At 56.6% G+C, this 10,702-nt stretch overlaps 2 protein-coding genes across 6 annotated transcripts in view; one reads left to right on the top strand and one right to left on the bottom strand.

Annotated features, from left to right (window-relative positions):
• Positions 1-7,971, bottom strand: part of LOC117870033 (zinc finger protein 256-like) — a 26,857-nt gene extending 18,886 nt beyond the window's left edge. For 2 of the 3 annotated variants that reach the window (XM_034757210.1, XM_034757212.1), the window contains exon 1: positions 7,068-7,245. The gene's annotated coding sequence lies outside the window, so the exon portion shown is untranslated. Of the gene's footprint in view, positions 1-7,067; positions 7,246-7,928 lie in introns of those variants that run through there. The other variant, XM_034757211.1, reaches the window with a different exon arrangement.
• LOC117869996 (zinc finger protein 239-like) overlaps positions 1-10,702 on the top strand; it is a 1,162,621-nt gene that overhangs the window by 95,038 nt on the left and 1,056,881 nt on the right. The window lies entirely within an intron of this gene.

The following is a 10,702-nucleotide window of genomic DNA, read 5'->3' as shown; positions in this document are numbered from 1 at the left end:
GGAATGTCATGGGCCCGGCACAGCAGCTGGCGGCGATACTTCTGGGGTACCACCAGCTGCCTCCTGATCCCCCCTGACTCCATTTTCCCTGGGGGAGCCCATTCTCGGTACAGGAACCCCTTCTCCCACAGGAACGTTTTCCGGCCACCTCGTCCCATGGTCTGTACCGCATTGAGGTCGGCCAGGTCCCTTATCTTCCGCAAGGAGGGATCTCTCTGCAACTCGGCCTGGAACTCAGCAGCTGGGACAGGGATGGCCACCTGCTCTTTCTCGCCCGCTGGGTCTGAAGCTGCAGCCTCCCTGAGCCGTGTCCCTGGGCGTTCCCTCCCCACCAGGTTAGGGTCCTGCGCCTCAGGCAAGGCACCCCCCCCCAAGGCCAGGGCGCAGGGCCCCTCGCCGGCTCTGACTGCGGGTCACAACCAGTGCCTTTTGGTGGTTGCCTGGCCAGTTCTCCAGGTCCCCCCCCATCAATACCTCAGTGGGCAAATACGGGTGTACCCCCACATCCTTGGGGCCCTCCTTGGCCCCCCACTTCAGGTGTACCCTTGCCACGGGCACTTTGACTGGTGTTCCGCCCACCCCCGTCAGGGTCAGGTAGGAGTTGGGCGCCACCTGATCTGGGGCCACCACCTCGGGCCGGGCCAGCGTCACCTCTGCCCCCGTATCCCAGTATCCATTGACCTTCCTCCCATCCACCTCCAGGGGAACAAGGTACTCTCTCCGGAGGGACAGCCCCGCGCCCACCGTATAAACCAAAAACCCTGAGTCTGAGGCATCCAACCCCCTAGAGGAGCTGGCCTGGGGCCCTTCTCTCTCTTGAGCAGTTGATAAGCTGCCAGCCCCTCTTGCGTGAGAAGCCTGCCCCTCGTCCGTCTGGGCCTCTACCCAGTTAACCCTATGCGGGTTCGGTCTGCTCAGTCTGTCCTTGAGCTTGGGGCACTGGGCCCGAACGTGGCCTCTTCGGCCGCAGTAATAGCAGCTCATGTCCTGTGGGTCCCCTCGAGCCGGTCGGTTGTCCCTGATGCTGGGCATTCCCCGTGGGAGGGGATTCCCCATATTCCCCCTTTGGGAGGTCCCAGGGTGACTCTCTCTCTGCATCGCGGCGGGCCTGTTCCTTTGGGGCTCCTCCCTGCCACCCCCTGACCGGCTCTTTACAAACTCATCAGCCAGCTGCCTGACGTGCCGCGGGTTCTCTGGCTTTCTGTCCACCAACCACAGCCTCAGGTCGGATGGGCACCGCTCATACAGTTGCTCCAGTACCAGCAGTTTAATCAGGTCCTCCTTCGTCTGGGCCCCACCAGCCCACTTGCTGGCGTATCTTTCCATGCGGACGGCTAGTTGCAGATATGAGATCTGAGGGGTTTTATCTTGACTCCGGAACCTTTCCCGGTACATCTCAGGAGTCAGCCCAAACTCACGTAGCAGGGCCTTTTTGAATAGTTCGTAGTCCCCTTTCTCTGCCTCTCCCAGTTGGCGGTACAATGCCACGGCTTTGGGGTCCAGTAAGGGGGTAAGGACCCGGAGTCTGTCCGCGGGATCAACCCGGTGCAGCTCGCAGGCCGTCTCAAAGGCCTCCAGGAAGTCATCCATGTCCTCCCCCTCCTTGTATGGGGCCATGATGCACTTATCAAAGCTCCGTGCAGTCCTGGGTCCCCCCTCACTCACCGCAGCCGGGGGTTCACTGCCCTTCAATCTCGCCAGTTCCAGGTCATGCTGACGCTGTCTCTCATTCTCCTGTCTCTGTCTCTCTTCATGCTGTCTCTGTCTCTCATTCTCCTCCCGTTCATGCTGTCTCTGTCTCTCTTTCTCCTCCCGTTCATGCTGTCTCTGTTGTTCACGATCCTCCAGCTCTCTCAGTTTTAGCTCTTTCTCCCATTCCAGCCAATTCCGCTCCACGGATGCCGAACGTCGCCGGGAGGATCCTCTGCTGGCCGGCGGGCTTCGCCGGGGGGATCCCCTGCTGGCCGGGGGGGTCACGGCGCCTTCGGTATTTGCTGGGCTCCTCCCCACCCTTCCCCTAGGCATAGGAAGGAGGGGTCTCGGGAAGCCCTCAGCAGCCGGCTGACCACTTCCAGCTGGGACAGACACTGGGGCCTGCGCTGCATTTGCCAGGCTGCTTCCCTGAGACACAGGGATCAGTTCATTCGCGCGATCTTCCGCCTCCAGCTGGGCAATGAGCTGTTCTTTGGTGAGCCTCCCAATGCGCAGCCGCCTCTGCTTGCACAGCTCCACCAGGTCGCTCTTAAGCCGCTTGGCATACATCTTCCTGCTGGCCACTCACCAGCCTGTGTGCTCACAGCTCCCCACAGTTCCCAGGGGGACCCCTAGTGTGCCAGCCCTTCTCGAGGTCACCGCCTCTCTGCCAGGGTCGAGCTGCAGACTCCTCCGCCCCTGGGACCACTCGCTGCGATCCCCCCGGGGGACCCTGTTACTGCAAAAGTCCTTCTCGCTGGTCACACACTCCCAGGGGTAATAACCGTCTCTCTCCCAGTCTTCAGCACGCCTGGTCCCCGTCAATCCCCCTTCGTTTTACTGCTACCCAGTCACTTACTGCAGGAAGGGCCGTCCACGGGGTGCAGTAGATCCCACCTCTGCCACCAGTTGTCACGGAGTATTGGGGGACTCAGGGCCCTGCACCCCCGGCTTCCTGCGATTCACCATGACTCTCAGCCAGCCAGTAAAGCAGAAGGTTTATTTGGATGACAGGAATACAGTCCAAGACAGGTCTTGCAGGCACAGACAACGGGGCCCCCCTCAGTTAGGTCCAGCTTGGGGTCCCAGGGCATGCCAGCCCACCCCCCTTGGGGGGTCAGAGCCATCTCTCCTCCCAGCCATCTCTCCAGCCTGCTTCCCGCACTCTGCTTTCAGCGACCCCTCCCACAGCCTTTGTTCAGTTTCCCGGGCCCCGGAGTCACCTGACCTCCAACCCCCTCCTGGGTTCTCATGTTACAAGCTCAGGTATGTTCCCTCGGGCCGTCTCCCATCCTCCGATGCAGACCATCCTAGTCACACTCCCCTGTCAGCATTCCCACACCCCAGCAAGAACAGTCCCAGTTCGTCACACTAGGCATGGACGGGGAATGCTGGGTAGTGCTTGGAGCCAGGATTCTGGCACAAGCTGATCAGGGAGAAGGAGCGAAGTCAGGAGCAGCCCGCGAAGCCCCCAGCCAGGGACCCCCAGCACCCAGAGCACAGACCCCCCCAGCTAGGGTCCCACCAGATATGCCCTAGGACCCAGCCCCCAGAGTCCCTGGCCAGGGACCCCAGATACCCCTCAGAGCCCCACCAGCCAGAGAACGCCCACCAGACCATCACTGCCAGGCTGGGAATCCCAAAGAGTTTTCCCCCACCAAGAGCCCCCAGCAGCCAAGTGTTAGGATATAGATATTCAGGCCTGTCTATAAAGGCCTATACTTTAAGAATTTAGGTGTATTCTTATAACTTAGCTAGTTATAGAGGTATAAAAGAAAGAATCAAAATCACTTTCTGTATGTGTATGGGCCTTCTCTCACTAACAGTCTGAGGCCTGATTCTTAGGCTAAGTAAGGCCTTCGGCTAAGCAGCAGAGGGAGCCATAAGCTGAGAAGTGAATGGTCACATCCTCACATTCCAAACTAGTCACATGGAAATACGGCGCTATTGGGCTGTTAGGAATACAATCCTGTCCTGATATTCCCATCACCTCCAGAGAAAGGAAAGAGCCTAGAAGATATAAAAGGAAACTTAGGTTGATAGTTTTCTGTCTGGTAAGAACTCACTTCTCAATAGACACAGCTGGAAAACGCTTACGTCTGTATAGATGTAGTTGTGAAATCCTCACTTCTATATTGTTTTGTATGTTTATTTGCATGGTCTCTGTCTGGTTCTGTAATTGTTTCTGTCTGCTGTATAATTAATTTCGCTGGGTGTAACCTAATTAAGGTAGTGGGATATAATTGGTTAGCTAATCATCTTACAATATGTTAGGATTGGTTAGTTAAATTTTAGTAGAATGATTGGTTAAGGTATAGCTAAAAATATTACTATATAAATTAGGGGCAAACAGGAAGTAAGTTGGGATTCGAAAATAAGGAAAAAGGAACTTGGATTTAAGCTTGCTAGAAGTTCACCCCAATAAACATCAAATTGTTTGCACCTTCGGACTCCGGGTATTGTTGCTCCCTGGTCCTTCTCGCATGAACAGAGAAGTGTGAGAGTGAAGGAACAAGCTCTCTAACACCTGGGACCCCCCCACTGGGAACTCAGTCCCTCACTGCCTGCCTGGGATTCCCCGCACTGCATGCCTAGAATCCCGACCTGCCCTCCAGCATGATCTGCCATACCGTTTCCCTGGGATCACCTCTTCCCCCACAGCGGGACTCCTCATTCTGCTTGTCTGGCATCCCCTGACCTAGTGCCAGGAATCCCCCTCCCCAGCTCTGTGTACCGGGCACAGCAACGATCCAAGCAGCCAGTGCGGGAAGCCTAGACAGAGAGCCCCTGGCACAGCACCAGGCATCCTCTAACCCCCTGTCCCGCCTCTCCAAGAGACACCTACCCCCGCTGTTCTGCGGGCACCAGGCCCCCAGCAATACCCACCTCCAGGACCCATAGCCTCAGGGCTGGGCACATCACAACCACCCCCTGAAACTCCAAACCTCCAGAACCAACCAACCTGACTAGGGTACCCCCTGTCCAGTCACCCAGAGGTCTCCCCCTACCACAATGCCCCTTCAGCTCCAATCTCCCCACACAGACACTCCTCCACCCACCCAGCATCAGTGTCACAAAAGCATCTGATAAGTGGATAGAAAGTTATCACCGCCCCCTGCTGGCCAGTCACACAGGCAGAGGGAGCCCCGGGGGATGCTTCATTAGCAGGAGAATGGAAGGCAGGGAGGGCCAAAATAGGTAAGAAATTTCCATGCTCTGTCACTAGCAAATAATGGCGATCATGGATCAACCCCAGAGACGGCTGCATCTTAGCACTGTGGGAAGCAACCCCGCACAGAGACCATTTGTCATGGGCTTTGGGATACTTCTTGACCCACGCTGCACTCACAGTGACCTCCTGATCCTGTGCCAGCTGGAGAAAAGAAAAAGGTCCAGCCAACTCTCCTGTTACCAACTGGGAACCACTGATCCCCCAAACATGGGGAGGCCTCTGGCTTTGATGTATATTAAATATGTGGCTGGTCTCTTTCATCGGCAAACAATTTAACAGAGATTGAAGGAGCTACGTATTTGATAACATGAGAGAAAAACACCAAGATCTGAGGGGATTTTATATTGCCATTAACCAACTAGTGGAAAAGGAGGATTGTTGGACCGGATTTTATAGGACTGTCCAATACATAAACACAAAGTGATTGTTCCCCTCACCCCCACCATTCACATGGGCAGCAAGGAGCCCTTTGAAGAGCTGATTTAAGAGGGCAAGGGAGGGGGAGCTGGAAGGCTCCCTGGATGAGTGAAGAGGGCATCAGTGGGGGATGAGCAGGTGACTGGCAACTGATTGCTGGGGTAACTGTGTTGGTAGTTAGGGGGCAGCAAGTGGGATTGGGAAACCGGGGTCTGGGCCATCCCCATGGGGGACACGTGCTCCTCCCTTCCCTACCCTGGCAGAGAACACTCCAGGGGCAGCCATGTTTTGGGGAATGACTCAGGGCAACAATTTCCCACCTAAACAAGGACAAATCGCTGCAGATAAAATGGCTGAGAAAATCCCCCTAGAGAAGATTTTAAATTGACATTTGAGACTCATGGAGAGAACAGGGGGAAATCGGGGGAGACGAGAGAGCTGATCATTTGAGGGGAAATGGGGGAATCTCCCTGGATTTTATAGTCATGTGTGAGATACTGAGAGAGAAAAGGGGAAGAACTAGAGAGAATTTGTATCGGGGTGTGAGAGGCAAGTGGCACAAACAGGGAAAGGATCCAATTAACTCCCCACCCCGCTTCCCCGGCCCGCCACTTCTCCCCTGGGAATTTCTTGGCTGCACAGAGACAGTTCAAACCCCCTCCCCCACATCCCACTGACCTTCCCCTCCTACCCGACACCCCCATCTCCACCCACACCACAGGAGACCCCGCACCAGACCCCAGTCTCCCTCCCCCACAAATCCTGGTGGAGACTCTTGCTCCTCCCTCCCCTTTCTAGGCCTTTCCATGCCCTGTTGCCAGCAGAGAATGGCCCCCAACAGTATCCGTGTCTCAGGGCTCTCCCAGCCTCTGCCCATTAACCTTCTTCCCATTTTAGAAATCACTCAGGGGAACGATTTCCCACCTAAACAAGAACAACTCAATGCAGGTAAAAATGGAGAAAAAACACCCCAAACCTGAGATTTGAACTGGACATTGGCAAAGTGGAGAGAAAATGGGGAACAATCAGGGGAGGAGAACAGAGACCTTCTCAGGGATTTGAGAGAAAAAAAGGGGGGGGTCACCATGGCTGTTGCCCTTTCCCTCTAGAGAGAAAGGGGGCAGGACTGGAGAGAATGGGGGGTCCGCACGGGAAGGGGCAGTGGTAAATCCGAGGGGATCTCAGCCCCCCCCTTCTCTCCCTGCTCCTCGGGGGTCACCGGCTCTTCTCCTCCCCCTGCCATGTCCGGGCTACACAGACATTTTCCATCCGCCCCTTTGCCAGGTCTCCTCTCCCCGCCCGGTCTCACCCCCCCGCCCGCGCCCAGCAGACCCCGCCGGCAGCCCCTGCCCAGCCCCACGCAGGGACCCCCAGTGGGCTTGGTCCCCTCCCCCCGGGATCCACCGTGGGGCCCCAGGGCAGAGCCTGGCCGGACCCAGGAGCGTTAGGCTCCTGCTGGGACAGCAACTCTGAGTCCCCCGCGGGCAGATCCCGGCGCTGCGAGATGCCGGGGTAACGTGCTTTTGACCAAAACCCCCATCCCTCCTGATTCGCAACCCCATGGACCAGGCGGTAGCAAATCCTGAGCAGTAGCCCAGATGGTCACGTTGCGTGGCGGAAACTGCAAAACGGGAGGGCTGCTATACGTGTCGTCACACCGGGTCCCCCCCACGGACACTGGGGCAGAGTCACCGCCCGGCCCCGCCCCCGGGGCTCGCTCCGGTACCTGGAGGCTGCAGCTCCGCAGCGGGGCGGGCAGAGCCCGGGGCAGCTCCAGCGGGAGCAGGGCCCGGGCCGGGCACGGCACGAGGGGGATTAATGAAGGTCTTCGCGGTTCAGTCGGACCCTCCCTTGTTCTCCAGCCCCACAGCACCGGGGGAGGGCACATGCCCAGTGCTCTGGGAAATGCAGATCTGCGCATGCGCGGCTCTGCCCCCCCCCGATCTGCGCATGCCCAGAACCGGGAGACACAACAGGGTCCCATCTATCCCTGAACCAGCCTCTGTGGGCGGGGCAGAGACAAGCGCTCAGCGGCGCAAAGCTCTTCTCCGGCTCCGGGAGAGGCTCCAACGGCCCCGCACGAGCCAGGCAGAGCCGCAGCGCCCCGCGCGCGTTTGCAGCCCGGCTCGTCATCCCACCCCCAGCCAAACGTCACTTCCGCTCCCGGAAGAGTCAGGAACTACATCTCCCAGCCTGCCCCAGGGGGCGCTTCCGCCCTCTGCAGCCCAGGTAAGAGAGGACCCTGGGACCAGTCTGACCCTTTCCCCATCTCCCCCTCCCCTCGCAGAGACCCCGTCCCCAGCCGGCGCCTCTGAGACCCGCCCCGAGCCCCCGGCCCCTCCCCGCTTCTCAGGCGAACTCTCGTGTCCTCGCGGGGCGGGGGGAGCCTCAGCCCCGGGGTCTTTGGCCCGGCTGCCGGCAATGGGGGTGGGTGTCTCTGCCCGAGGGGCGAGTCCCAGGACCGGTGTCGGGTAGCGGGTCACTTGCGCCACCGCCCGAGTGTCCGATCCAGAGACACCCGCGTGTCCCCGCGCCTGGGGCCTGAGCCCGGCTGGGGAGTGTCCCCCCTCGCACCCGAGCCACTCACCCCGGGGTGTGAGCGCCGCGCGCCCTTGTCCTCCTGGACAATTCAGCTTGTGCCCCTATCCTGGGGGCGGGGCTAAGGCACAGACCGGGGGCGGGGCAGCTCCTGGGGGCGGGGCTGAGGCACAAACCGGGGGCGGGGCAGCTCCTGGGGGCGGGGCTGAGGCACAAACCGGGGGCGGGGCAGCTCCTGGGGGCGGGGCTGAGGCACAGACCGGGGGTGGGGCAGCTCCTGGGGGCGGGGCTGTGGCACAGACCAGCTGCTGCTGCTGCCTCTGTGTGATCTGGGAGCCCGGTATTAACTCCTCTGTGCCCGGCCAGGGGGGCTTTCTCCAGCTGGGACTTGCCCCCTGAGCAGCCCCGGGCTCTGCCCACACCAGCCCCCGGGCCGGAGCCCCCCGGTGAGTGAGAAACCCCGGGGGGGGCGCTGGGGCCGGGAACCTGGGAGAAGCCTCGGAGCTGCCTCGGCCCCAGTGGAGCTGCAGCAGGATCTGCCCCCGGCCCCACTGGGATTAGGGGAGGGGGAGTAGAGACTGGGCCCGGCGCCGGGGGTGTCCGGCAGGGAGGAGAGAAGCCGGAGTTGGGGGGGGGGGGGTTTAACCTTCCCTTTGGGGCCGGGAAAATCCCCGGGGGGGGTGGGGGGGGGGGGGGGGGGGGGGGGGGGGTTTGACCTGTCTCTGTGCAGCCAGGAAATTCCCTGGGGAGAAGTGGCGGGCGGGGGAAGGGGAGTTAATTGGATCCTGTCCCTGTTTGTGATACTTGTCTCTCACCCCTGATACAAATTCTCTCTAGTTCTGCCCCTTTTCTCTCTCATTAGCTCACACGTGGCTATAAAATCTGGGACAGATCGCCCCCCCCTTTCGACTCAAATCATTAATTCTCTAGTCCAGGGGTCGGCAACCTTTCAGAAGTGGTGTGCCGAGTCTTTATTTATTCACTCTAATTTAAGGTTTCACGTGCCTTTAATACATTTTAATGTTTTTAGAAGGTTTCTTTCTATAAGTCTATAATATATAACTAAACTATTGTTGTATGTAAAGTAAATAAGGTTTTTTAAATGTTTAAGAAGCTTCATTTAAAATTAAATTCAAATGCAGAGCCCCCTGGACCAGTGGCCAGGACCCGGGCAGTGTGAGTGCCACTGAAAATCAGCTCGCTTGCCGCTTTTGGCACACCTGCCATAGGTTGCCTACCCCTGCTCTAGTCTCTCCTGATTTTCCCCTGTTCTCTCCATATTTCTCAGATGTCAATTTAAAATCTCCTCCAATGTGGGGGGTTTCCCCACCCATTTTATCTGCAGCGATTTGTTCTTGTTTATGTGGGAAATTGTTGCCCTGAGTCATTCCTCAAAACATGGCTGCTCCTGGAGTGAGGATGGGATGAGATGCCCGTTTTCTGCCAGGGTAGGGAAGGGGGGGAGCAACTGTCCCCCATGGAGACTGCCCAGACCCCGGTTTCCCAATTCCACTTGCTGCCCCCTAACTACCAACACAGTTGCCCCCAGCCACCAGTTACCTGCCCATCCCCCACTGCTGCCCCCTTCTTTCATCCAGGGAGCCTTCCAGGTCCCCCTTGCCCTCTTAAATCAGCTCCTCAAAGGGCTCCCTGCTGTCCATGTGAACCAGCACTTTCTGTTTATGTATTGGACAGTCTTATACAATCCAGTCAAACTGTCCCCCTTTTCCACTATTTAGTTAATAGCAATTTAAAATCCCCTCTGATCTTGGTGTTTGTCTCTCATGTTATCAGTTGCGTAGTTTAAAATTAAAATTAATGGAGATATCCTATCTCCTAGAACTGGAAGGGACCTTGAAAGGTCATCGAGTCCAGCCCCCTGCCTTCACTAGCAGGACCAAGTACTGATTTTTGCCCTAGATCCCTAAGTGGCCCCCTCAAGGATTGAACTCACAACCCTGGGTTTAGCAGGCCAATGCTCAAACCACTGAGCTATCCCTCCCCCCCTAGTTTGTGACATGTATTCTCTGCAAATCTCGAAGATTAATAAAAAATACCCTAAACATTTGCCCCACTTTTCTCTAGTTGTCTGTTTCTAATTGAATATGCCCTGAGATTTTTCCTGTCTTTCTAATTGTAAAATACTAAGAAAATCTCAGATTTACACCTTTTCTCAGATTCTTGAACATGGATATAAAATGTTTGCAAATGTTGTCTATTTCCTCTCTATTCATTTACCAAATATTGATGTGAAATACACTCAGATTTTACCTCATATCAACAACTGGTATAAAATCCCTCTGATTTTCCACTTTCCTCTCTATAATTTGCAAAAACTGGTTCAAAATCCCTCAGATTTCCACCCTTTTTCTTTCATTTCTGGACATTGATCTCAAATTTCAGGTTTTTCCCTCTTTCTATGTCACTATCAAATGTCAATTAAAAATCCTCTTGGGTTTGGGGCTGTTCCCCATGTTTCTAAATCCCAGCAACTTCTCCTTCCTTGGAGGGAACCTGTTGCCCTAAGTCCTTCTCCATCCTGGATGTTGCAGGGGGTTAAATTGCCCAGTGAGCATCTTTCCCCTCTCCTTTGAGAATCATTTCTTTCCTCCTTCAATCTCTGTTAAAATGTTTGCTGATGAAAGAGACCAGCCACATATTTAATACACATCAAAGCCAGAGGCCTCCCCATGTTTGGGGGATCGGTGGTTCCCAGCTGGTAACAGGAGAGTTGGCTGGACCCTTTTCTTTTCTCCAGCTGGCACAGGATCAGGAGGTCACTCTGAGTGGAGCGTGGGTCGAGAAGTATCCCAAAGCCCATGA

The sequence above is a fragment of the Trachemys scripta genome, chromosome 25 (genome assembly GCF_013100865.1).
Source record: "Trachemys scripta elegans isolate TJP31775 chromosome 25, CAS_Tse_1.0, whole genome shotgun sequence".
NCBI classification, from domain to species: domain Eukaryota; kingdom Metazoa; phylum Chordata; order Testudines; family Emydidae; genus Trachemys; species Trachemys scripta.
Note: the sequence above shows the minus strand (reverse complement) of the source record. Positions and strands in the feature narration are given on the sequence as shown.